Below are 16,572 nucleotides of genomic sequence, written 5' to 3'. Positions count from 1 at the left end.
TTATTTCAAATGTGGTGATTACTGACTGAAAAAAAAGGGCCATTATGAAACATATAGAGCAAGTAAAACCACTGCCAAAATATTGCTGATAACAAGGATGATTGTTAAATAACAAGTGCAAATTGAAGAGCTAGTACAGTGTTATATACAGAGAAGCTAGGAAGAGAAGCCCTGATTCTGCAGACAACATAATAAAGGTATTTCTAAATTTAGCCTCCTGAGGGGTTAACTTGTGAGCCCCAGGCTCTCAGTCTGAGCACTGCTCCCTCTGTTACTTCTGCTGCTGCTGCCAGAGTTTTTTGTCTCCACCTCTGGAGATGGGGCAGGTTGCAATGGCTTGTGGGACTGAAGAGGTCTGCAGCTAGGATGCTTAGGGGAACCCACACAGTACAGGGACAGCAACACAGTGCAGCAAGGCAGGTGGGGCAAGTGGCAGTGTGTACTGATCTAGACAAATATTTAATTTCCTTTGGCAATAGTGTGATTCTAAGTCATAAAGACCCTGATTCAACAGTGTCTAGTTTTAAGCATGTGAGTAGTCATATTAGGGACTATTGTGAGTAGACAGGGTAGGGACTCTTTAGAAAAGCTGGATATGTACAAGTCCATGGGACCCAATGCAATGCTTCCGAGGAAGCTGAGAGAGTTGGCTGATGTGACTGCAGAGCTGTTGGCCATTATTATAGTGGCAGTCTTTAAGAAAGAGAAGAAGGAGGATCCAGGGAACTACAGACCAGTCAGCCTCACCTCAGTCCCTGTAAAAATCATGGAGCAGGTACTCAAAGAATCCATTTCTAAGCACTTGGAGGAGAAGAAGGTGATTAGGAACAGTCAGCATGGATTCCCCCATGGCAAGTCATGCCTAACCAACCTTATTGCTTTCTATGACATGACTGGTTCTCTGGATGCAAGGAAAGCAGTGGGCATAATATATCTTGACTTTAGCAAGACTTTTGATACTATCTCCCACAGCATTCTTGCAAGCAAGCTGAGGAAGTATGGGTTTGCTGGATGAATGGACTGTAAGATGACTAGAAAGCTGACTGGATTGTCGGGCTCAACAGGTAGTAATCAATGACTCAATGTCAAGCTGGCAGCCAGTATCAGGTGGAGTGCCTCAGGAGTCAGTCCTGGGCCAGTTTTGTTCAGTATCTTCATCAATGACCTGGACGATGGGATGGAGTGCAACCTCAGCAAGTTCACAGATGACACCAAGCTGGGGGGAGTAGTAGTAGTTACATTGGAGGGTAGGGCTAGGATTCAGAGTGACCTTGACAAGTTGGAGGATTGGGCCAAAAGAAATCTCATGAGGTTCAACAAGGACAAGTGCAAAGTCCTGCACTTGGGATAGAATAATTTTATGCACTACTACACCCTGGGGACTGACTGGCTAGGCAGCAGCTCTGCAGAAAAGGACCTGGGGATTACAATAGACAATTAGATGGATATGAGTCAGCTGTGTGCTCTTGCTGCCAAGAAGGCTAACAGCATACTGGGCTGCATTAGTAGGAGTGTTGCCAGTAGATCAAGGGAAGTCATTGTTCCACTCTATTCTGCACTGGTGAGGCCACATCTGGAGTCCTGTGTCCGGTTTGGGCTCCTTACTGTAGAAAGAATGTGGACGAGTTGGAAAGACTCCAGCGGATGGCAAAAAAATGGTTCGGGGGCTGGGGCACATGACTTCTCAGCAGAGGCTGAGGGAACTGTGCTTATTTAGTCTGAAGAAGAGAAGACTGAGAGGTGATTTGATAGAAGCTTTTAACTACCTGAAAAGTGTTTCCAGAGAGGATGGAGCTGGACTGTTTTCAGTGGTGGCCGGTGACAGATCAAGGAACAATAGTCTCAAGTTGCAGCAAGGGAAGCTTGAGTTAGATATTGGAAAAAACTCTGACCCTAGGAGGGTGGTGAAGCACTGCAACAGGTTACCTAAAAAGGTGGTGGAATCTCCATCCTTGGAGGTTTTTAAGGCCCTGCTAGACAAAGCCCTGGCTGGAATGACATATTTGGGGCTGGTCCTGCTTTCAGCAGGGTGTTGAACTAGATGACCTCCTGAGGTCCTTTCCTATCCTAATTTTCCATGATTCTATGATTTTGTGATTCTATGTTACTCCCATCCTTAAAGTTAATGATGTATGCAAGTACATAATGCCTTAACTAAGGATGAAATTATCTTCAATGTGTTAATCTGACTGCTAATTGCCAGAGCACAATAGCTCTTTATTTTCTTAGGATGTTTCCTATGCTGGAGGCCAGCATCAGAGTTACCATGCCAGTTCCAACCATCCAGGAAGTCTGTCTACATTGAAGCTATCCCTGTCTAGCCCGGAAAGTCAGCTTTATGATTCCTTTGTTTCCCAGGGACTACTGCTGGGTAAAAGAACCTGTCCCTTAGAGTCATGTACAAACCTATGCATTATTTTATTTTGAAGAACTTGACTTCAAAAATTACATATCAAAGGTGTTTTCACTGAGTATGAAACAAACTTTTATCACAGAAATGAGACAAAGCTGTCTACCTAACAGCAGGCAGAGTAAATCAAGTGCATGTGCTAAATGCCGGGGGGGAATGATCCTGAAGACAGTGAGGCAATTCTTTCGTGTCTCCAAGGAAACTCATTTGTATGCCATGGCACACACAGAGTACCAATGTAATAACTCTGTGTCAAACCTAGTTAGCCTTAGAGTATCTCCACTGATTTAATAATGTAGGATACTGTAACAAAATCCCCAGAGAAAAACAAGAAAGGAGAATCTTTCCATTTTTGGCATGTCCATGTGAGAATGTTTGGCTTTGGACTGGGGGCAGATGAAGGAGGAATTTTAGCCTCCATGGGTTTTGTAGAAAATGACGATGGCTTAAAATGAGAAACTTGCAGTGAAATCATTTCCTAAACCATAATTGTAGCATTCCCACCATGATTCCACAATGCCTCCCAATATATTTAGTTCATTTTGATATACAAAGCTTTTATTTTTTATGCACAGCTGAGCTTGCATCATTTGAGGTGAAAGGATTCAGATAAAACAGCTTCAACTATTTAATAGCATTTTCATATACTGAAATCTCTGTCAGTGATATTATCCTTTATACATAAAGCATCCATTCCTTTTTCATTGTATAATGGTAGAGATGCAGTGTATATATTCCCCTTCTTTGAAATGTTCAACAGAGATTGGAGGTTTCTGTCTGAGTGGTTATGCTTATAAAGCACCTAGCACTGAAATAGGTTTTAACTCATTTTTATAGCATTATTAGGCATTGCCTTTTTAACAGGCATTTTCCAGACCACAGAAATATTACCATTAGAAGTGTACCACTGCTGTCTCTAGGTACTAGAAAGAGGCAAGTCTTTCAGCTAGATTAGACACTTTATCAAAGGTGGCAATAGTATACATTCAGGCAAGAATCAAATTTCCTATTTACCCTTTAATGTTTCTTATAGACAGAAACAGAGACGCATTTCTGTGAAATTCATCTACCAGCACAATGGACAGCTGTTAAAACCACCAGCTATCACTAGCTTGCTGCCCCACCCACACATTTCTTGATTACTAAATACTTTCACCAGGTTCCCCTAACAGGCAATACTTCCTTATTCACAAGTGCTGAGGAAAGAAGGAAAATATTAGGGAACACAGCATCTGCTAAGAAAAACACACTAAGAGTATGAAGGGTACAGAAAACACTGTCCCATGAGTCTCTTTATTTGGGTCCCATCATGCCTATGTGAATACCTAGTAAATAAATATCCCTTTGATCTGTTACTTCCCTCTTTTCCATCCATAAATCCATGTTTGGGGTGGGATGGAGATTAATGGAAAGAATAACTCCAGTATCCTGAGGTGCATTTGGGTAGACTTGCTTCCAGTACCTTGGGAAATACTGCCACGAGCCTCTACTTCCTAACCTAGCTTTAGTGGTTGAGCCAGAGAGCATTCATTACCGTTCACTCAATTGTCATGTTATCCTCTATAGGATCAGCAAACAGCTCTCTGCAAATCACACCCTCTCATAAAGTCTTCAGACTGTACCGTCCCTTACTACAAAGTACTTTCACAGGCATGGGATCTTCAGAACAGGGATTCTTGTGGCATCTGTAATTCTGGAGCAGAGCCATGAACCCACCAGAGGTCATTAGCACTCCCTCTTTCCTCTTCCACAGTTCAGTTCAACTACCCAGCCAGCTTTGAGATCTGCAGAGTTAATGGACCCCAAAGGGTTGCCAGCAGAGTTCTGGTTAGATATCCTATGCAAATAAAGCTCTCTGTGGCTGTACTTTACCCTGTTCAGCAATAAATGCACATGGAGAGAGGAACGTCTGTCCATCTGCAGTTCTGAGTATTTGACTTATGCTGATGCAGTAGTTCTGTGGCTTTTTTCTTGTTTTCTTCCCAGCAGATGTGGGAAGAGAGCTTCTGGCCACAGGGCTTATATCTGCATGTAGATAATTAAAAGGGTGTTTCTCTCTGCCTATGCCATCATGTCTACCTACCAAGTATAGTATAGTGTAATTAATCACTGGGATAGCTTAGCATTATGGTCTTATTATTTGGTGCACTATGTCTCTGGCAGAATTCTATTGACTTGTACACAAAACATTTGGGTTAATTCATCATTATAGTATCTGTGATATAGGAAGTTATGAATGGCGTAGCACTGAGCTGCTCCACAGAAATGATTTCAACATGTACTAAATTGCTATTACAAGCAATGTTTCCATTCAACATCTTTACCTATTATGTTCCACTTGGTCTTGCTAAAGTATTACATTGATTTCAAGGGTGTACTTGGTAGCTGTGTTGGTCTGAGACAAAAAGACATACAAAAGACTTTTCAGAGTGTCAAACTATTCCTGCTTTGTATATTAATCAGTGGGATATTTCACAAAAAGGCAAGATCCCAATGAAAATGTTATTTCATATAAGATTATAACAATATAAACATATGCAAATAAAAGCTTCCTCAACTGAAAAGATGCCTGAACTTTTGTTAAAAACTTTCACCAAAAATATTACTTTTGTAAAAAAAAATAAAAAAATAATCTGATATTTGTTAACTGCTGCTCTCCACAATGTCAAGATTTAGCAACAAAAACCCTAATATAGTATAAAAAAAAATCCTATAGTGAAAGAAAGACTTGGTCCTCGTCTCATATTTAATAGGCTGTGGACCAGAGTGCTGCTCAGTATAAAATAAGCCAATCTATCCTTCCAGAATCTGCATGTAAAAATACACCCTTTGCATATAGATCCACCCATCCAACCCTTTCTGGATGGAAGAAAGTTCAGTTCAACCACCACTGCAGCCTATGTAAAATTACCTCCGTGTAGCTGATAGCTCACAGCTAGGGCCAGCATGGCCAGCAGAAGACAGGAGTCATATAGCAGACTGGATGAGTTGAGGGAAAAGATGGAACCAGAAACAATCTGCATGTAAATGGCTCTCTAATTTGGATGAAAGATCCAACCAAAATCAATCCATCTGATCTCATTACAAAGAGGTAGCCGTGTATTAGTTAAAGCAGTGATCTGACAGCTAGGATTCTGGTGTTCTCTTAGGGGACTGGATGTGAACGTCCAGGTCTTAACATTAGAGGGTTACCAGCCAGGGAGTTAGAAGCTAGAAGCCAGACTGAAATCAAAAGCAAAGAGTTTACAGTCAGGGAATGGAGATCCTGACTGCAGCATAGCTAAATATAGAAGCACTACCAACAAAGGCACTGGGAGAGAAAGAGCGTCTGCTTGAAAAATGCTACTTATATTCAGGCAGCCGCACCCCTGCAGATGACTGGGACCAGGTAGGGGTGGTAATTGAGAAGTAGCAGCCAGGCCCAGTACAGTAAATGAGGGCTGGCTGGGGGCTGATTAGCCTGTCTGCTACTCTGACTCCTAACAAGTTCTTTCCCTGCTCTGCCATGGTCAATTTATGAAAACCATTTACATTTGTATCAAGTGCCTCCTTAGTATATTGAGCTGGAAAACAGGTATAATAACACTTGCTTATCACACAGGAGAGTTGTAAGGCATATGTTACATCTGAAAGCACAATAGGATTGTCAGCTAAAAGTGCTAGGAAAACTCAAGACATAACCTGTATAACAAAATGTTGGGAGTAGAAGTGTTGGCACTACTTCGGGGCCAGATTGCTTCCCTTTACAGGGAAACCTGCATGTGGTAGAGGTGATAGGGAGAAACATTCCACATCACTTTGTAAAAATATCATGGGGTTTCCCCCACCTAGAGAAATGTGCTTAATGGAGAGGAGAGGAATATGGATCCCAATTCTGTGCCATCCACATCAACTTTGAGGCCTTTATCTCTATCTCTGGAATACAAGCTACACCAAGTCTTTCTTCCTAAGAATCGTCCCTCTGCCTTTTTGAAGGCTTCCCTTCTGTTTACTGGCTCCACAATGCACAGAGGGAAACACGATGGATGACATCAGGTCTGGCTACCTTTGTTCTCTAGCCTGAATAATCAGGTATCCATTTTATAGAAGGGTTGACTGGGAGAGCAATCTTCAGCTGGGCTCAGACTCATAGCTCCAGAGCCACAAGAAGATCCTTAACCATTCTACCACCATATCTCAACCACCTGCTTAGATTAATTCAGTCTCTTTACTAAGGGCCCTACAGGTTTCTTGTATGCAATGCACAGTATACTGTCTGAACCTGAAAGTGTCACGAGACTCAATGGGGCAATGAATGGGGTTAGTACTTCCTAGGATCAGGGACTTGGATTGCACTTTGCAACAGGGGCTGTCATTGTTTTGCCTTCTCAGAAACGCACTTGCTAACAATGCCATCGTGGGTGCTATGTTTATCTGGTTCCTGCACTGTCCTGCATAGAATAGCTTTCTTTAACATATCTGCAAGGCAGCTATCCTGTCCTCATTCAAAACCTTCTCAAAAACAACAACTATTGTGTTATCTGCAGGAAGCTGGCCAACAATGTGAAAATATTTCATAATAATTTTATTTGCGATTAAAAAAACATAGGCCTGATTTTCAGCTGGTGTAAACTGATGTTGCTTTATTACTTCAGCAGAGTTGTATTGACTAACACTAATTGCCCTAACCCCTATCCTTACTGTACCACATCATGCGCTAGCCCTTTTTGAGTAATGATGAAATCATAATAACATGGTCTTTGTCCTTTCCCCCACTTCCAGTACTGTTATGTTATTAACCCCAGTATTGTATCATATCTAGAACATTTGTATTTCCTTATCTGTATTATGAGGCACTTGCAGGAGAGAGAATATGAGTGGTGGATAGTTTTGTGGTTAAGGTACACATGATTGTCTAGAGATATGGGTTCCATTCCCAGGCTTCCTCTATGACCTTCCTACCTTAGTATCTCTCTGGCTTATTTCCCTATCTGTAAATTAGGGGTGACAATCCTTCCCTTTAGCCGACTTCCCTCCATTGTGTGAAATTTCTGTTTAGACTGCGTAAGGCATTTGCACAGGAACTGTTTCTTCTTATTAGTGTCTACACCATGGCAGCAGAGAATGCAGTCTCATGGATGGGGCAATAAGCACTGCCCACCTGCTCCTGATCTGCGTGGATCAACCCCAGAAATGAAGCAGTCAGGACCTCCTGGGGCACCCCAAGCAACCCCTCCTGAAAATGCTGGAAACCCAGGTTTTAAGCATGGCACCAAGGATGCCCCCAGGGTGGCTTCACCACTTCATTTCTGGGGTTGATGTGTGCAGAACAGAAGCAAACAGGTAGGGTTTAATTCCTCAGCTGTGAGACTGAGCACTCCACTACTGTGGTATAACCATGCTCAAGATATATGTACTGCATGTAATAATGTGGTGGCAAGGGTATGATCATGCACTGAGTAATCAAGACCTTACTATATAACAAGTAAAGAAAAACCTAGAGTATCTGTGTAGTGACAGAAGTTGTAATTTAAAGATACTCCTTAACTAAGGAGCCTGAAGAAATTAGTAACTGAGAGATGCTCCTTCAGTTAGTTAGCTAGTTAGTCAGAGAAACCAAGGGCCTGCAGAGGCTTGTCTACCGCTCCACAAAAAAAGGTTATTGTTAGTTCTTTTTATTCATGTATGTCTGTCCTTATTGAACCTGGTGATCACTACATGGTGTCAGAAGTGGCAAATGAGACGGAGTTTGAGATCCAAACTAAATAAGAAGTTGGAAACTGACAATAAGAGGAACAAGACAGTCACATGGAAGGACAAGGGCATTTGTAAATGATCTTCCTGCACAATTAAGTAAAAGGATAGTTAGTTATGGAAGTTTTTCAACCTTCATCTGCCATTCTGTTGTCAGATAATATAGCAGAGCATGGGAGGGCATTCAGACAAAGGTTTGAGTCATACTTACCAGCCATAGGAGCAGAAGAGAAAAATGACAAAGTCAAATCCTCAATTTTCTTGCATATTCTACTGGAGGAGGAAACCCAGCTGTTTATAGTACTTTTACCCTTGAAGAAGCCAAAGTATGAAATGAAGTGTCATAGGGTGTGCATACACATTCATTAATGCACCTTTGCTACTGCTCATTAAGTATAGTATCTCTAATATGAGGTACTAGGTAAAGGCACAGTAGTTGCACTAACATCAATCCACAAAGGCGGATTTTTTATAATGCTTAATGCACGGTAGATTAATTCTGCTGTGCATTAGTGCATTAACAGGATTTTTGCCATGCCACGCTAATGAGCAGTAGAACAGTCCACTGCGCATTAAGGCATCTCATGTAGACATGCCCATACTGTCCAAATTTGAGTACTGCATGCCAAAAGAGAATAAGACTTGAAAGACAATGATCTGTTATGTGCAAACAAACAACATAAGGTATAGATCGGTATTCTACTGAACTAAAGAGACTAAGAACTGTGTTTTGGGGAACTTGACAGGATAGTCTAATTAGAGATAGGATTATTTATGACATTGCTGATAGGTTCATAGTTTCTAGGGTCAGAAGGGACCTGAACAGATCATCAAGTCCGACCCCCTGCCCTGGGCAGGAACAAGTGCTGGGATCATAATACCCCAGCCAGATATCTATCCAACCTCCTCTTGAAGACCCCCAAGGTAGGGGAGAGCACCACCTCCCTTGGGAGCCCATTCCAGAGCCTGGCAGCCCTAACTGTAAAGTAATGCCTCCTGATATCAAGCCTGAACCCGCTCTCAATCAATTTGTGGCCATTATTCCTTGCTATCCCAGGTGGTGCCCGGGGGAACAGATCTTCACCTATTTTCCGTTGGTCAGCCCTGGTGAGTTTATAGACGGCCACCAGATCCCCTCTCAGTCTTCTCTTATGGAGGCTGAACAGATTCAGGCCCTTTAGTCTATCTTCATAAGGCCTGGCCTGCTGCCCCCTGACCATGCAAGTGGCCCTCCTCTGGACCCTCTCAAGGTTAGCCACATCCCTCTTGAAGTACAGCACCCAGAACTGGATGCAGTGCTCCAACTGCAGCCTGACCAGCACCGCATAGAGGGGAAGGATCACCTCCCTGGACCTGCTTGTGATACATCTGTAGATACACAACAAGGTGCAGTTAGCCTTACTGACCGCTTTCTCACATTGGCGGCTCATGTCCATTCTGGAGTCAGCAATGACTCCAAGATCCCTTTCAGCCACTGTGTTGTTGAAAAGGGTGTTCCCCAGCCTATAGGTGTGTTGCTGGTTTCTTCTCCCTAGATGCAGCACCTTGCACTTGTCTGTGTTGAATTCCATCCTATTGTCATCTGCCCACCTCTGTAACCTATCTAGACCTAGCTGGATTCCATCCCTCCCCTCCAGTGTGCCCACTTCTCCCCACATCTTTGTGTCATCAGTGAATTTGGACAGTGTGCTTTCCACACCCACCTCCAAGTCACTGATAAAGATGTTGAATAGCACAGGCCCGAGGACTAAGCCCTGGGGAACTCCACTGCCCACATCCCTCCAGGTCGAAAACAACCCATGCACCACCACTCTCTGGGTGCAATCATCGAGCCAATTTGCCACCCATCTGTCTGTGTAGGTATCAATGCCACAGTTGCCTAGTATTTTTTATGAGCATGGGGTGAGAAACAGTGTCAAAGGCCTTCTTGAAGTCCAGGTAGATAGCATCCACCTCAACACCCGCATCCAAGGGCTTTGTGACCTGGCTGTAAAAGGAAACAAAGTTACTCAGGCAGGATCTGCCCACAACGAACCTGTGTTGGTTGCTCCTGAGCATTACCTCCCATGCTGGGCCCCCGCAGATGTGCTCCTTGGTACTTTTCTCAAAGGTCTTCCCAAGTACCAAGGTGAGACTAACTGGCCTATAGTTACCCAGGTCCTCCTTTCTCCCCTTCTTGTAAATGGGAACCACATTGGCCCTTTTCCAGTCCTCTGGGACCTGGCCAGAGCACCATGAGCACTCATACAGCCATGCCAGAGGCCCTACTATGATCTTCACCAATTCCCTCAGTACCCTCAGATGAAGAGCATCTGGACCTGCTGATTTAAACACATCCAGCCCCTCCAGAAGTTCCCTAACTAGATCGTCCCTGACCCTAGGCATGGCGTTGTGTCCCCTGAGCCTGTCCATAATTCTAGTGGAGGAGTTGTCCCAGTCCCTGCTCAGAAATATGGAGGCAAAGAATGCATTGAAGAAATCAGCTTTTTCCTTTGCTGCAATCACCAGATTGCCAAGCCTGTCCTGTAGGGGCCCCACATTACCTGGTACCTTCTTCTTACTCCGTATGTATTTGAAAAAGGACTTCTTGTTATCCTTAATTCTGGTCACCAGCCCTAGTTCCATCTCTGCCTTGGCCTTCCTAACTGTCACCCTGCAATCATGAGCAACGGAGGTGTAATCCTCTTTGGTGATAGGCCCTTGCTTCCACTGATTGTATGCCAACTTGTTTACACTCACGGCCTCCTGGATGCCTTTAAAAAGGCCAAGGGGGCTTTTTAGCACTTTTGGCCCTTTTGGTTCACATTGGGACTGACTCCCTCTAAGCCATCTCCTTAAGGAACAACCACCCATCTCATTGAGGCTCTGAGTCCCCAGTGTCTCGCTTACTAATCTCCTTAGCTCACTGAAGTCGGCTCTCCTGAAGTCAAGGACTTTTGCCTTACTGCTTGCTTTCACCACCCTGCTCCACATAGTAAATTCCAGCAGATGATGGTCACTAATGCCTAGGTAGTCCACCACCCGCAGATCCCTCACCAGGTCATTGCCTGTGGCAAGGACCAAGTCCAGCAAGGCATTTCCCCTGGTGGGACTATGCACCTCCTGGGTTAGGTGGAGGTCCTGTATCCCGGCTAGGAACCTACATGAGCATTCCGACATGGCTGACTGATCCTCCCAGCAGATGTCTGGGTAGTTTAGGTCACCAATGACCTAATACTGTTGTCCTGGTACAGGTCCTGCTACAGACACCAATTTTAGGTCTGGCAACTTCTGAGAAACTGAGTCTAATTCAGTGTGTTCTCATGGTACAAAAAAATACAATATTTGTGCTTCCTGATGATCTTCTTGGCCATCACAGCACAGCAGGGGGGATACATGACCTAATGATACTACATTGCAAGAAAGGTTCTTGCATAAGGGAGACTTGTCCCTAAAAAAGCCCATCCAAATGTGCAGGGAAGCAGAAATTATGAAGGCTCAGTCTGTAGAGCTGAATGTACCAAAAGGGTCATCCATGCAGTAGGCATGAAAGCATGTGTCCAGAAAAAGCTCCCTCACAGGGTGTAATTTTCTACTGGCAAGAAGCCACCTCACAGAATGGAATTTTTTTGTTGGCAAGGAGACTTCTAGGGGAACGAACTCAGCAGCCATGTATCAAATGTGGAAGGCAACATGGCCCCAAACATTTTGTTGCATTTGAAAAGTTCTGTTTGAACTGAAACAAAAGGAACCACTTTGCCCGGTGCTGCAGATTCCAAACACAAAGACCTAAAGAGCACACACTTGAACATAAAGTAGAAAAGGAGGTTTTTTTCATAGATATGAACAAATCAAGCAAAATCAATTAGAGGTGGCTGATAAAGGTGGTTTTGGAGGTCATGGGTGAAGTACCTGTGGAGACACTCCATGTCATAAAGATCTGAAGTCCAGATAGAGCCCTTTGAGGGTCTGGGACCTGGTGGGCTGCACGGGCCAAGGCCAAGGGGTTCATGGGCAGAGGAAATAGCCCAGAAAGTGAGGGACTCAGAGGGCTGAGAACAGGATAGGGCCAGAGAGTCTGGTGAAGAATATAGAATAAAATCTGTAAAGAATGTGTGTGGCTATTGGGGCAGCTGGGAACCATGATTAGAGCTCTTAAGGTGATATAGGCCTGGAGGGCCATGACTGGGGCCAATAGAGCTTGATGCAAGAGAAACAGGGTCCGGAGGCTGGTATAGTGAGTTCCAGAGGGCATCAGAGTCCCAACTGGGAGGTGGGGCTTGGAGGGTGGAAGAACTGGGGGACAGGGCAGAGAGGGAGAGAGTCTGTGTCCAAAAAGCTCACATTGACCTCTGAGGGCAGTCTTCTTAATTTCACCATCAAGGTGCAGCAGCAGGGATAACAGGGTGATACACTGAGAGCCCACAGGGAAACAAGCAGGACAAGTGAAGCTACTACATACAGGGTGCCATGTCCAAATTCAGGGGCCAGGTCTTGCTACAGACATCAATTTTAGGCCTGGCAGCTTCTGAGAAACTAAGTCTAAGTGTGTTCTTGTGATACAAAAAGACACAACATTTGTGCTTCCTGATGATCTTCTTGGCCATCACAGCACAAAACTGGATTCTCTTAGGAAGAAACCAGTTTTTCCAGAATACAAGAAGCAACTGTGTGTCCTTATGGGAAGAAATGTAACTACAAACCCAAATGCAGACATTGGGCACATCTACATGTGCAATTGTGCATTAATACACTTTTTCTAATGTGCATTAAATTTAGTACCTCCAATATGAGGTACTAAATAAATTTGCACTAGGCTGAGGTACTGTGCAGTAGCGCAAGTGCACACTTTTTAGATGATGCTTAAGGTAGAGTAGCCTATTCTACTGTGCATTAGCCTATTAGGATGGTTTTTTATGTGCTGCTTTAAAGAGCAGTAGAATAGGCTCTGTGCATTAAAGAGCACCTGTAGATTTGTCTCCTGTCATGCAGAAAAAGGAAATCAGTCTTGGTGGTCTGACATGTGTAGAAGCACAGCTGCCAAAAGTGTAAGTCAGTTGGATCCCAGTACAAGGATTCAAGTCTATCAAATCTTGGAAGAAAAGCTTCCCACCAAAAACAAATCAGTAACTGGATCTGATACTTTGCTGATCTAAGAAGGAAGTGAAACCTTTTGAAAGACTAACAGAGACTTGCTAATGAAGCTGTAGAAAGAGGTATAGGAACGTGATTAGTAAATACTCACTTCAAAATGATGTGCTAATAACCTCTCTTCTCTAGATAAGTGTTAATTAGTGGGGTGTGTTGATTGATTTTTCTTTTGCACTTGAAGATATAATGATAAAAGTTATAATTTAAATTTGTTCCCTAATTTAGAGGAAGTTGGTAATTGGGAAATCGTCCCTCTTTTCATAGCTGTTAGAATTAGACAAAAGATCTGCAGAAGTTGCCTATAGCTCCACAACAGAACTTTATTTAGTTTTAGTTCTTCTCATTCATTTGTGCCTGCATTTATTGAACCCAGTGATAACTATAACTGTAAAATTGATAACGATGTCATTTGGTCTTTGCATTTCTCAAGAATGATCAGAAACATATTTTCTTTGATTTTCATGCCCATTCAGATTAATTTTGTAAGCCCACTATCTGTCCAATAATGACCTATGAAATAATACTGAGAACACTACTGGTGGGAATATCAATTCAAGTGAAATCAGTGCATATGTTTGGTCTTCCAAGCGATTATTGCAAATCTCTCCTGGTTAGGGAGAGCGATAGGTGGCCTTTATCAAATTCTGTGCCATTCATTTTAGTTTTGTTTTGCTCAAACTTTTTTTCTTTGCAAGGCAAGCTGATGAGGTTTCTTTATGGTAATTGCTTTTTCTTATTTCAAATGATATGTCATGACCTTTTAAATATTTACAAGACTACTGGGAAAACAAATGTTGAATCCTAAATTAATCATCAGCTGCTTCATCAAAACTGTTGCATAATCTCATAAAATGATAATTACCAGATAATTTAATATTGTTTGCTCTCTTAGGGCCTGTCCCAACTCCCATGGAACTGATGAAATTACTTCCATGGGGTTTGCATTCGGCCCTTAGAAACCCCTTTCTGTCTGCTTTTGTTTTTTGTTTAGCCTTCTACATCCTTGACAGAAAGGGTCTTAGATAGCTGTGGAAGCAGCTTACTCAGCCTCTGCTGTGGAGACTGAGTGGGAGAATGGGAACAAGGGACGTGTTCAACTTGGTTCAACAGAGATCCTATGCAGCTGTTTTGTCTTATGTACCACAGACACATTGCCTGCTTGTTTCTCCCCTTCTAGTGCCAGCCATGGTTAGATCATGAATACCAAGTTGTAGTCTGCTGGCTCCTTCATAAAGGCCTGTCTCCCTCCTAATTTAACCTCCTCCCTTCCTCTTAATAAGCCTTATGCCACTAACACCATCTTCCAGTTGGGCAATCAATAAAAGCTGTTTGTGGTTGCTGAGCAGGTTACTTCCTAGACAGTACAATGCTTTATCTCTGAAGTGCTCCTACTCACCGCAGGCTCATGGTACAAAACACATCTTGCCCAGCCTCTACATGAGAGCATGGAATAACAGTTTCCCGATTAACAAGCACATCCTTGTATGCAACAACACGCAGAGAACAAAATAGCTTTAAGCCTACTTGGCAAGCTGAAGTTTTTGGATCATGGAAAAAGGTACCTGTTTGGTCTCAATTTAGCAGCTATGTGTATATGATATAGCTACCCTGCTAGGGGTGTGAAATTAATTGGGTAAGGAGTGGGAGATTAATTGATTAACTGGTTCCACATGCCTGGTTGTGGCAGGGCACTGTTGGTGCCTGCCACTTTAAGACCGAAGCCAAGCAGCCAGCAGGTGCTTGATTGAGGCAGTCATTTTAGATCTCTGGCCGCCCATATAAACAGATCGGTTTCTTGCTGGCAGGGGAGGCAACAACATTACCTGGCTGTAAGGCTTCACATATCATCCTGGAGGTAGAGGAGAAGCTGTAGGGGATGGCTAGGAGGATCCTGGTCCTGGGCATGACCTAAAACTGCATGCTGCCGGGAGTGGGTGGCCTGGTGGGGCTCTTAATGGTGCGGGAGCCCCCAGGAAATGCCAGGCCAGTTATCACCCCGATGAAAGGGGAATAGGGGCGTGTTAACCCTAGCCCTCACCTTTGGGTGGGTTAAGTAACACTGGAGGTAGTTGGGGGCCAGGCACAGCTGAGGCCACCTGAGCTCTGTGGGGTACAAGACCCTGAGAGATCCCGAGGAGGGAGAGTGGGGCCAGGCATGGCTACAGCCACCTGAGCCCACTGGGAAGTGAAGCCCCATGGCCCCAAGTGAGGGAGCGGTGTAGAGCCCCAGTGAGGGGGGCGGAAATGAGAACCTCAGTGAGTGGGGAGCCCCAAGTGAAGGGGGCGGTGTGGAGCCCCGAGTGAGGGAATAAGAATGGTGAGGGGTGGCCCCAGAAAGGGGGGGAAGATGAAGAGACCCAGTGGGGGTGGAAGGAAAATACCTGGCACTTAGCCCTCTGATGTTTATGTATATAGAGTTGCCCCCAGAAGGAGCTAGAGCAAGCTTAGACCTAGTCGGGTAATTGGCTGGCCACTACCCCGGTGATGAGTCGCAGGAGAGGCCCAAAAGACGGTATGTCTGCCACCCAAGGGATGGACTAGCTAAGCCTATGGCCTAAGGGGCCCCCTCCAAGAGGGAGCAAGGCAGGATGAGTCGTTGATGTATGAAAGAGACCCTGTGAGAGAGGGAGGAGTAAGAGAGGCCCTAGTGAGAGCAGGGCGGTATGAATGTGTGTGTGACTGAGGTCTGATGGCACAGCCTAAGCTTGGTCCGGCTGTAGGCCAGGAGCACTGTAAACATCTGGATGCCATCTGCAAGGCATGGGCTGCAGTGTAGGGGAGGTTCGGAGCCGCAGATAGTGCCCCCTGGCATCAGGACATAAAATGGGCAGCCTCCTGCCTTAATTAACAACTATTAATTAATTAAGAACGAGGCATGGCAGGCAAGTTAGGTGGGTGGCATGCTCAATGGCAAGTGGGGAACCTAGCACTGTGGCCAGGAGGGGAGCCCCGCTTTGAAAAACTGGTCATAAGTGGCCAGGTACAACACAATTCAAATTTTTAATTTATTTTCTTCACTATTAAAGGCTGCTCTCTTAAATGCAGCACTGCTTTGTGTCTTTAGGAGAATGGGTTAAAAAACTTAAGAGGAACATTATAAGAAGCATTGTGGTTAAAGTTTTACGTCATGAAAAATACAATTAATCAAACCCTCAGAAAAATAGTTTAGAGTATCTGTTTTCAACTACGTAAATGGTGTTCTGTTATTTTGTGACTAATGTTTTGCAAGTCATAAGTTCCAGTTTTTACACTGTGAATTTTGTAAAATACCCAGAATGGGAAGTTTCTGTTAATTCAAA

This window comes from Alligator mississippiensis, chromosome 1 (genome assembly GCF_030867095.1).
Source record: "Alligator mississippiensis isolate rAllMis1 chromosome 1, rAllMis1, whole genome shotgun sequence".
Classification (NCBI taxonomy): Eukaryota; Metazoa; Chordata; order Crocodylia; family Alligatoridae; genus Alligator; species Alligator mississippiensis.
Note: the sequence above shows the minus strand (reverse complement) of the source record.